At 35.3% G+C, this 12,011-nt stretch overlaps 1 protein-coding gene and 1 pseudogene across 2 annotated transcripts in view; one reads left to right on the top strand and one right to left on the bottom strand.

Annotated features, from left to right (window-relative positions):
• The window catches only part of Wnk3 (WNK lysine deficient protein kinase 3), a 152,732-nt gene that overhangs the window by 75,381 nt on the left and 65,340 nt on the right, over positions 1-12,011 (top strand). The gene's annotated exons all lie outside the window — the stretch shown is intronic.
• Positions 4,977-5,248, bottom strand: LOC139703096 (non-histone chromosomal protein HMG-14 pseudogene; annotated as a pseudogene).

The following is a 12,011-nucleotide window of genomic DNA, read 5'->3' as shown; positions in this document are numbered from 1 at the left end:
GATTTCAGAGTTTGAATACATAAGGGTCAATAAAATGTTTTATATTTTAATTATTTCCACAGTTTACAAATTAACATATCTGAATTGTGCATTTGTGAGATCACACTAGAAGTTGTAGTTTTTACTAGCACTTTCTATTTTACTACTGTTTCATAACTAACTAAACGGAATTATTTATTTATTTTATTGGTCCATTAAAGTTATGTGTAATAGATGATTTCATTTTGAGAAAATCATACATACATGGAATTTGATTTACTCCACTTCAGTCCATGGTATCTCCTCCCCTTTTCCTTCTCTCCCTCTATTCTTCCTGTATTTTACTGGTCTTTCTTTTCCTGTCTTAATCCCTCCTTCCCTCTTTCCTTCCCTCCCTCCCCCAGGATTGAACCTAGAGGCATTTTGCCCCTGAGCCACATACCCAGCCCTTTTTATTTTTTATTTTGAGACAGGGTCTCACTAGGGGCTTTGCTAAATTGCTGAGGCTTGTCTGGAATGTTTCATCTTCCCGCCTCAGCTTCCAGAGTTGCTGGGATTATAGGCAGATAATTATTTTTGATTAGTGCTTTATAGATGGATATAAAGAGGGAATTCACTGTGGCATATTTATACATGCACATAGTGTAATATTGTCAATTTCTTCCTCTCTTCTGTCCCTCGTCTCTACCTCTTGATCTCTTTCTTCTATACCACTCATCTTCACTGTAATTTTTATGACATCTGATCCCCACCATTCCCCTTATTTTGCTCTAACTTCTGTATATGAGAGAAGACATTCAACCTGTGACTTATTCTGAGTGTGGCTTATTTCATTTAGCATGATAGTCTCCAGTTCCATCCATTTACCAACATATGCTGTAATTTCATTCTTTATGGCTGAGTAAAACGCCATTGCATATTTTCTTAATCCATTCATCTATCAATGGGCATCTGAGCTGGTTCCATAACTTGCCTATTGTGAGTTGTTCTGCTGTAAACATTGATGTAACTGTATCACTGTAGTGTGCTGTGAATCATTTATTTTTCAGTATTGATTTTTTTTTCTCTTTTGGGTGCTGAGTCTTGTGCATTCTACCACTGAGCTAAATCCATAACCCCCAACACTAGTTTGTTAATCAGTGATTTTAATATCTTTACACTTCAAGCTTGATCATTTGAATTCTAGCCATAGTATGTTTTAGACTCATAAAGACAGGTACTGTAGATATTAGTGCATTTAATATATTTGCTTTGTCTGTGATCATAGTTCTGTTCCTCTAGTGTATTCAAGACAGTAGAGAAACTATATGAATACACTCTTGTGATATGTATAATGCTATTGTTAGTTTGCCAAAGATCAGACATGTTCAATTTGTTCAGAAACATCTATGGGCCTACTATGAGTGAAAATGATTAAAATAATCTCCAACTTTGTTTTGGTAAAGATTATTTTTATATACCTTGTAACCAATTTTTGAGTCATTCTAAGGGAATTCATAGTTAGGGAGTTGACATTTTGGGGGGACCTACTGTTTATTAAGCTATATAATCTCATTTAAACTTTCTTGTAACTTTTTCTATAAATAGCTAATTCTATTAAATGAAAATATTTGTATAAATGGTGAAAATTAAGGTTATATCTGACTTCTCTATAAAGGGATTCTGGTTTCTAGGGACTTAGGCCATTTATGTAAAAATGCTATTTATCACAGTATTGTATTTATGTGAAATTCCATTATTCTAATTGAATGGAAATTGGTCTAAATGTAGGTGTGTTTGCTGAATATTGTCAAAACATGTTCCTAAAAGGCATATAATGTTTATGTCTTTCATAATGTTGAAATTGGCACTGTAAAGGACATTACTCATTTGGATTGATATCCAGTGATGATATTCAGCTTTCTCTGTTAAAAGATTATAGATGTTGAAAGGGGAACCTTTCAGTTTGATCTCCTTTTCCAAGAAGGAACCAGCTTCTTAAATAGCAGCATAGTTGAAATCCTCAATTTGGGATTGGTAGAATTAGTTTAAAAGTATCTATATATTTCCATTATAAAGTATTTGAACAAAAGACAAACTATTGTTTTGGGAGGACAACAGTCAGGAAAGCTTTTAAAAATATTTTTATCATACTGAGCATGTTATATTCTCAATTTTATGTATATGTTCAATTTTGAAACCAACATTCTAACAATTTTTGCTTAGTATTGATATCTGGTTTTAGTATATACCACCAGTTTTTCTACCATGACTTCCTTATTCTATTTTTTTTTCATACTGGGAGTTGAACCCAGGGGTACTTAACCATTATTTAGAGACAGGGTGTCACTGAGTTACCTAGGGACTCACTATGTTGCTGAGGCTAGGTTTGAACTTGAGATCCTCCTGCCTCTGCCTCTCCAGCTGCTGGAATTACAGGCATGCACCACAACACCTGGCTGACTTCCTTATTCTTTTTTTTCATATTTGAGATTTTATCAGCTGTATTGAGAATCAGTACACAGACATTTCATTTTATACACAATTCTTTTTTTTTTAAAGAGATAATTTTTAATATTTATTTTTTAGTTATTGGCGGACACAACATCTTTGTTTGTATGTGGTGCTGAGGATCGAACCCGGGCCGCACACATGCCAGGCGAGCGCGCTACCACTTGAGCCACATCCCCAGCCATGTACACAATTCTTAACACATGTGCTGTAAATCTACAAAGCCTTATACTGTTGATTCTTTTTCAGTTATTCCAGTGACTTTCTAACTTTGAATTTGGAGGCAAATTTTCAAGTATAAGTATCTTTGAGTGTTGTTGTTACTTAGGTCCCCCTAATTCAAAACTTTGTCACACATACTACATACTCAAATTTACCATCTTTCACAGCACATCAGTAATATTAGGAAAACTACACTTCCATGACCAAAGATGTTACAGAATACATACAATTTTGACAGTAATGATCCAGTAGTGGTCTTTTTTTTTAAATTTATATATGACAGCAGAATGCATTACAATTTGTATTACACATATAGAACACAATTTTTCATATCTCTGGTTGTATACAAAGTATATTCACACCAATTCGTGTCTTCATACCTGTACTTTGGATAATAATGATTGTCACATTCTACCATCATTAATAAACTCATGCCCCCTCCCTTCCCCTCCAACCCCTCTGCCCTATCTAGAGTCCGTCTATTCCTCCCATGCTCCCTCTCCCTATCCCACTATATTTTTTGCCTTCTTAATCCCTATCCCACTATTAATCAGCCTCCTATTTCAAAGAAAACATTCAGCATTTGGTTTTTTGGGATTGACTAACTTCACTTAGCATTATCATCTCTAACTCAGATTTTATTCTCTTTTATTGCTGAGTAATATTCCATTGTGTATATATGTCACATTTTTTAATCCATTCATCTACTGAAGGACATCTTGGTTGGTTCCACAGTTTAGCTATTGTGAATTGTGCTGCTATAAACATTGATGTGGCTGTGTCCCTGTAGTATGCTGTTTTTAAGTCCTTTGGGTATAGACCTAGGAGAGGGATAGCTGGGTCAAATGGTGGTTACATTCCCAATTTTCCAAGAAATCTCCATACTGCTTTCCATATTGGCTGCATCAATTTGCAGTCCCACCAGCAGTGTATGAGTGTACCTTTTCCCCCACATCCTCACCAACACATATTGTTGTTTATTTTCATAATAGCTGCCATTCTGACTAGAGTGAGATCTTAGATCTTAGAGTGGTTTTGATTTGCATTTCTCTAATTGCTAGTGATGATGAACATTTTTTCATATATTTGTTGATTGATTGTCTATCATCTTCTGAAAAGTGTCTGTTCAGGTCCTTGGCCCATTTATTGATTTGGTTATTTGTTTTTTTGGTGCTTAGCTTTTTGAGTTCCTTATATACCGTAGAGATTAGTGCTCTATCCGATGTGTGAGGGGTAAGATTTGCTCCCAAGATGTAGGCTCTCTATTCACCTCACAGATTATTTCTTTTGCTGAGAAGAAACTTTTTAGTTTGAGTCCATCCCATTTATTGATTCTTGATTTTAATTGTTGTGCCACAGGAATCTTATTAAGGAAGTTGGGGCCTATTCCCACATGATGGAGATTAGGGCCTACTTTTTCTTCTATTAGATGCAACGTCTCTGTTTTATTCCTAAGTCCTTGATCCATTTTGAGTTGTTTTGTGCATGGTGAGAGATAGGGGTTTAATTTCATTTTGTTGCATATGGATTTCCCATTTTCCCAGCATCATTTGTTGAAGAGGCTATCTTTTCTCCAATGCATGTTCTTGGCACCTTTGTCTAATAGAAGATAATTGTAGTTTTGTGGGTTAGTCTCTGCGTCCTCTATTCTGTACCATTGGTCTACCAGTCTGTTTTGATGCCAGTACCATGCTATTTTTGTTACTATTGCTCTGGAGTATAGTCGATAAGTTCTGGTATAGTGATGGCATCTGCTTCACTCTTCCTGCTAAAGGATTGCTTTAGCTATTCTGGGTCTCTTATTTTTCCAGATGAATTTCATGATTGCTTGTTATATTTCTATGAGGAATGTCATTGGAATTTTGTTTGGTCTTTAGAAAACAATTCAACTAAAAAACACAGGAATAGAAGTAATTTAAAATATTCAAGACATTAAATGGAAGACCAATGACTCCAAACGGCCATTTAATATTCTTTGTATTATAGCATTTTAAACTAATCCCCCACCTATGTATGGAATGTTAAGTGGACACCCAAGATAATCCAAGCCTCCCATAATTTAATATCCCACTATTTTCTGATTATATCCCAAAATAAACAAACAGCAAATGATTTCACTTAAAAAATCATTTATACTTAAAAAATGGGATGAGGTGGGATTCCCTCCTTTTTAAAAATGTTTTTAGAGCTACTGAAATTTTTGCATTTACAAAATAGTTGATAAAAATATTCCTCTGGGCTGTACAACAAGGGAAAAGGGACCATTGATAAGACATGGTGTATGATTAATCAATCTTGACTTCTTTCTCTTCTGCTTCATCAGAGGCTGGACTCTCTTCGTTTTTCGTTTCTCCGTTTTCTGCAGGTAAATCTTCTTTAGTTTCTTGGTTACCACTTCAGCCTGTTTTTCCTTTGCTCCTCTTTTCCCTTTTGTTTGAACTTTTTTGTCTGAAGATTTATCCTTACCCACTGCCTTCCTTAACTTCGTGTCTGCCTTGCGAGGAGCAGGTTTGTCCTCCTCTGGGCCTTTGGCCAAGCTGACCTTCCTCTTGGGCATCCTGGGGGCTCATGGGAGCCTTCTGAAACTGCACTGCCTGGCTGCTGCTGCTGCTCCTACCACCTGAGCTGCTGCCTGATTTCCTTATTCTTGATCCTTCTATGGTGTCAGACGCCCCTGTAGTTTGGAGAATGCCTTTGTAATTTTTTAAGGTTACTTGGGTATCCAATTTTTGATTCTTTGGGTACTTGAAACTGATTTTTCATTTACATTCACAAATGAAAAATAACTTGGCTGGGTACAAAAAAAATTATAACCTTTTCTTTCCTTCTGCACATTTGTTATTTTTGTCTTCTTCTAGTTAGATCTTAAGTCCAAGGCCAGTTTGATGTTTTTTTCCCTTTCCCCTCTTATGTGCTTATAGATAGTATTCTTTTTTTCTTTTTTGTACTTGGTATTGAACCCAGGGATGATTTTTGCCACTGAATTACATCTCCAGGCCTTTTTGATTTTTTTGTTTTGTTTTAATTTTTTATTAAAATGCTTAGGATGCAGATTGACTTTCTTTTGTAAATGAATGTTTTACTTTTCCTGAAGTAGGACATATATGCTTTCTGATAAAACAGAATGAAAGATCTCCGCTCACGGAGTTTGTGTATAAGGCTCTGCTCTGAGCTGAAATCCTCACAGTAGCTTTTTAAACTATCATTATAAAGCCCATTTAATATTGAGACAGTGTCTCACTAAGTTGCTTAGAATCTCACCAAGTTGCTGAGTCTGGCCTCCAAATTGTGATCTTGCTGCCTCAGCCTCCTGAATCTCTGGGATTACAGGTGTGTGCCACCATGCCCAATTTAGGTGATATTCTTTATTTTTATAAGTGAAATATTTGGTGTACAGGTTTGTATGTCTTATTGTAGGTCTTTTATTTCCTTATATGAAAATAGCTTTTAAAAATAAATTTTCCAGCTAGGCACGGTGATACATGCCTGTAATCCCAGGGGCTCCAGAGGCTGAGGCAGGAGGATCACAAGTTCAAATCCAGCCTCAACAAAAGCAAGGTGTTAAGCAACTCAGTGAGACCCTGTCTGTAAATAAAATACAAAATAGGGCTGGGGATGTGGCTCAGTGGACAAGTGCCCCTGTGTTCAATTTCCTGTAATCAATCAATAAATAAATGAATGAACGAACGAATAAACAAATAAATTTCCCCCCTCAAATACTTTATTTTAACATGCATAAAATATTAAGAAAGTTGAAGTTATCTATTTTTCTGTTTCTCAAAAATAAAACCCTTGCCAATGCAGTGGCACATGCCTATAATCACAGTGCCTTGGGAGGCTGAGGCAGGAGGATCATGAGTTCAAAGCCATCCTCAGCAAAAGCAAGGTGCTAAGCAACTCAGTGAGACCCTGTTTCTAAATAAAATACAAAATAGGGCTGGGGATGTGTTTCAGGGGTCGAGTGCCCCTGAGATCAATATCCAGTACCAAAAATAAATAAATAAACGCCCTTAAAGTTGTCCAGGTAGTTTTCTTCATGTCTATATTTATATCTAAACATATAGATATAAACATAGATAGATAATAGATGAACACAATACCTTTATTTTATTTATTTATATTCTATGTAATGCTGAGGATTGAATCCAGTGCCTCACATGTTCTATGCAAGCTCTCTGCCACTGAGCTACAGTTCTAGCACTGTCCAGTTATTTTTCTATGTAAACATGTACATGAGCCCAGTTGTTAGTGTTTTATAAGAATTCGATCATATCAGTTTTTAAAAACATTCTTTTTATGGAGATAAATAGGATATATATACATCAATGCACTCTAATTGTAAATATACAACTTGATGAGTTTTTACATGTGTATCCTATTTTGTTGCATAACTGTCATAGATTTTAATACCTTTTCCCCCCCAAAATGTGGGATGCAACCATCATGTGAAGCTTGTTTTTTTTAAAAATTGTGCCAGTATTGCTTAAAATCACTTATTGCTAAACTGTCTTTGGTGAAAGATTAAGATGCATGGAATACTTGTGAATATAAACTAATATGGTGGTGATGATTATGTGGTGAAATATGGTGTCTTCATGAAATGCAAATGAATATGGAGAACACTTCCAGCACCCAAAAAGATAAACTGAGTTTTATCTACATTTTTGCATATATCAGTAGTTTTCCTCATTTCTGAGTTGTTCCACTGTAGAATATATCATAATTCAGTTATATGTTTTCCTATTATTTTACATTAGGTTTAGTTCTGATTTGTTCCTCTTATAGATAAAGCTGTTGTGAGTTTTCCTGTATATTTTCTGATGAACATAGGTACTCCTTTCTCTTAGGTTTATACCTAATTGTGGGATTGCTGAGTCATAGGATAAGGACACATGTATCTATGTAAGATAATGCTGAATCATTTTTCAAAGCAGTTATATGTGAATATTCACATTAGCAATAAATGAGACTTTCAGTTACTCCACATCCATATCAATATTTATATTGTCATTCTTTTACATTTTAGCTGATAGTATATATTGTGGTTTTTAACCCACATCTCCCTGATTAGTAGTGATGTTGAACAGCTGCTAACATAATTATTAGAGATTCATATACTTTTTTGTATCATGTCTATTCAAGACTTCCTTTTTATTTGGGTATCTTTTTAGGTTTTAAGTCTCTTTTCAATCCTGAATAGTTCTTAAGCCTTTCTTTGTATTTCTTTTCTTTTTTGAGTGTGTGCATGCACGCATGCATGTGCTGGAGTTTGAACCTCGGGCCTCTTGTGGCTAGGCATGTACTCTACTAAGCTACTTCCCCAGAAACTCTTTGTTTCTCTTGTCAGTGTTGAAAAGCAGAGGCCAGGTGTTTCTTTGTTTCTGTAGAATGGCTCTCATCTTGGGTCTGTCTGGAGACTTTTTTCATTATTAAATTTAGAGCATACATTTTTAGCATGAATACCATGTAAATAATGTTGTATTCTTTTCAGTGTATTATATCAGGAGAAATGTCAATGTATCCCAGTATTGCTGTGTTTAACTTTTATTATGTGGCTCACATAGGTCTTGTCAGTCTTTTTTATTATGAAGTTGCCATTTCTTCTTTTAGAGTTTTATAAGTTATTTGGGGGCAGTATTTCAAGATCATGTAAATCTTCCTTTCCTCATCAAACTTTCACTCAGTAGTTTCAGCATCCATTTATTATTTTCTAACCCTGTCATTCTTCTTTATATTAATTAGTGACCCTTTTCCTTCATTTATTTATCTCATTATGCAATGTTATTTTGTTACTAGGTCACAATATACTATTACTGTTTATTTGGATAGTTAAAATGACCCATATTTGGGGGGTATATCCAATGTGTCCCTTAATGTCCTTTTGTCATTTCTTCATCATTCTTTGAGCATTCATTAAATTCTAAGATATTCCGGGCTCATTTTCTACTTTGCCTGCCCCAGACCAGGATTTCAGTTATATCTCTATGGAGCTCTGATTCCTTTTAGTGGGTAATGTAATTTAGAAGAAAAACCTTGGAAAGCCAGACATGCCTGTAATCCCAGCAGCTCAGGAGGCTGGGGCAGAAGGATCATGAGTTCAAAGCCAGCCCCAGCAACAGCGAGGCACTAAGCAACTCGGTAAGACCCTGTCTCTAAATAAAATACAAAATACGGTTGGGGATGTGGCTCAGTGTTTAAATGCCACTGAGTTCAATCCTTGGTACCAAAAAATAAAAAAAAATCTTGGTATTGGGTATGTTAGCTCTACTTGCCAGTCATTATTCTAGGGTTCTAAGCAAACAGGACAGGAAATGTGTGCAAGTGGGTATGTGTGTATGTGTACATGTGCATGCATGTACATATATACACAGCTTCATACTTATCTTTATGTTCCAGAAGATGATTTTTGGGGGGAATAGATCTAATATTTATTAGTTTACTTTTCATTCTAAGTAGTTATATATGACAGCAGAATGCATTTTGATTCATTGTACACACTTGCAGCACAACTTTTCTTTTCTCTGATTTTACATAATCATCATAGCATCACACCATATGTGCAGTCATACATGTACCTAGGGTAATGATTTCTATCTCATTCCACCATCTTTCCTGTCCCCATGTCCCCTCCCCACCCCCCTTTGTCTAATCAGTGTTTCTCCATTTTTCTCGTGGCCGCCGCCCCCATTATGGATCAGCATCCACTTATCAGAGAGAACATTCAGCCGTTGGTGTTTTGGGATTGGCTTACTTCGCTTAGCAGGTTATTCTCCAACTCCATCCATTTACCTGCAAATGCCATAATTTTATTCTCTTTTAATGCTGAGTAGTATTCCATTGTGTATATATACCAGTTTCTTTATCCATTCATCTACTGAAGGGCATATAGGTTGCTTCCACAGTTTAGCTATTTTGAATTTAGCTGCTATAAAATAGCTGGGTCAAATGATGGTTCCATTCAAAGTTTTCTAAGGGATCTCCATAATGCTTTCCAGAATGGTTGCACCAATTTGTAGTCCCACCAGCAATGTATGAATGTGCCTTTTCCCCCACATCCTCGCCAACACTTATTGTTCTTTGTGTTCTTGATTACTGCCATTCTGAATGCATGAGATGAAATGTTAGGGTAGTTTTGATTTGCATTTCTCCAATTACTAGAGATATTGAACATTTTTTCATATAGTTGTTGATCGCTTCTATATCTTTTTCTGACAAATGATGATTTTTTTTGTCATTTATCTCCAGTGTACATCCAACATCTCCACTTGGTTGTACAATGCCATTTCAAAATTAGTGTTTTCCAAATCAAATACTTTTTTTTCCATTTCCTACCACTGGATATCTGCTCTTTCCATGTCATCCCCATCTGAAGAAATGACAACTCTTTATTTCCTGTTGCTCAAGCCATGTATCTATAGTTATGTTCTGTTCTTTTTCTCTCATAATCCCCTTCAAACCATCAAGAAGTCTTTTCATTTTTATATTAACAGTATATCTTTAGCCTACCTTCTCACATTTCCACCATTTTTTTGTTGGTGTGGTCCATCTCTTACTTGAATAATTCCAGGAGCCTCCCAATTGTTCTTCTTTCTGCCTTTGGTCCTTTATAGCATCTTTCTCATTATATGAAGCAGAATGGTCCTTTTAAAATGTCTCAGCTCTATGCAAAACCATCTCATGCAAAAAAAAAAAAAAGTTTCAATGCTGTACCTAATTACCTGTAAAGCTCTATCAAATCTAGACTACCCTGCCCAACCCTCTGACTTTATAAAGATTTTCTTTTGACTTCCATCATCCTCTTCAGCAATGTTTAAATCCTTTTTACAAATTTAAAGATTGAAGACAAGGAGATGTGTATTTTCTTTGTATTAGTAGGGATTGCTCTGTTGTCATTATTCTGTACTGAGATGGGGTATACTTTTATCTCCGTAATGATTTCTCTAATGCTGTGAAATAATCACATATATTAAAGACTATGATCTCCAACATTCGTAAGTACCCCAATTTTTCCTTTTGATATCCTTCCCACTTTGGCTTTATATGAAAGAGCTTTACCCTCCAGAATGCCAAATGGCTCTGTCAGTCCTCTCCTTTTCCATCTATAATCCTCATTGTCCTGCCTTTTTTTCTGTACTGGGAATTCAATCCAGAGCCTTGCACATGCTATGTAAGCATTCTATCACTGAGCTGCACCCCAGCCTTGTCTTTAAATTTTATTTTGAGACCTAGTTTCAATAAATTCATAAATAAGTGAATCTACCTCTCTTCAAACTTGTGATCCTCCTCTTTCACTCTGCTAAGCAGCTGGGATGTGCCACTGTACTTAGCCAACACCTGTCATTAAAACAAAACAACCAAAAAATTTTAATTGTTCTTTCAAATATCTGTTAAAAGCTTGGAGGGCTAAGACAGTACTAGTTCCTGATCAATTTGCTAGTTGGTACAGATTCTTGGGTTAATCAAGTGGGGGCAAATATTAGGGTTAAAGTATGAACTTTAAATCTCTGTACAGTTAGGTTCTCCTTAATCTAGTTCTTATAAGCCTCAAAATTAATGAAACACCTTCCTAACTTCTTTTAATTTTTTAAAAAATCTTTTGGTCTTTGTGGCACTGATATGTTTTTATCTTTTTGGAGAAAAACTTGGTGTTAATTTAATAACGTGGGTGTTATTGTGTGAGTTACTTCTAAGGAACTGTGCTTTGGAACAGTTATTTTTAAAAATATTTTAGTTGTAGGTGGACACAATACCTTTATTTATTTATCTTTATGTGGTGCTGAGGATCGAACCCAGGGCCTCACACATGTCAGGTGAGCACTCTACCACTGAGCCACAACCACATCCCCTGGAACAGTTATTTTTTAGGGTAAATTTCATTATTTAAAATTTTAGCTTTACCAAGAATGGGGCTTAGATACTCCATAACTTTATAGATGGATTCTATATATATACAAAAATATGGAAATTGGACATCATTTACAGTGATAATTTAACTCAATTAAATTAACAAACATTCTCCTGCAAAGAAGATATGTACCATGTATATATAAAACAGAGTAGTCTAGATACATATTGACTTTAGTCCGTTTGTATTAGACCTGAGTTTGAACTCTAGCTCTTGAATTATTCAGTGCATGATTTGAGGAAAGTTATTTAATCTCTCTCATGTTTGATTCTTTTCATTTTTAAAATGAAATTGAAAACTATCTTTTATTTGCAACTTAAATTTGAAATGTGTAATAATAAAATGGATTGCTTGATAGTAAATTGCTTGATAATGAACTTATAGTAAAATGCTACGGACTATGATTGATGTATAT

Source organism: Marmota flaviventris, chromosome X (assembly GCF_047511675.1).
Source record: "Marmota flaviventris isolate mMarFla1 chromosome X, mMarFla1.hap1, whole genome shotgun sequence".
NCBI lineage: Eukaryota > Metazoa > Chordata > Mammalia > Rodentia > Sciuridae > Marmota > Marmota flaviventris.
Note: the sequence above shows the minus strand (reverse complement) of the source record. Positions and strands in the feature narration are given on the sequence as shown.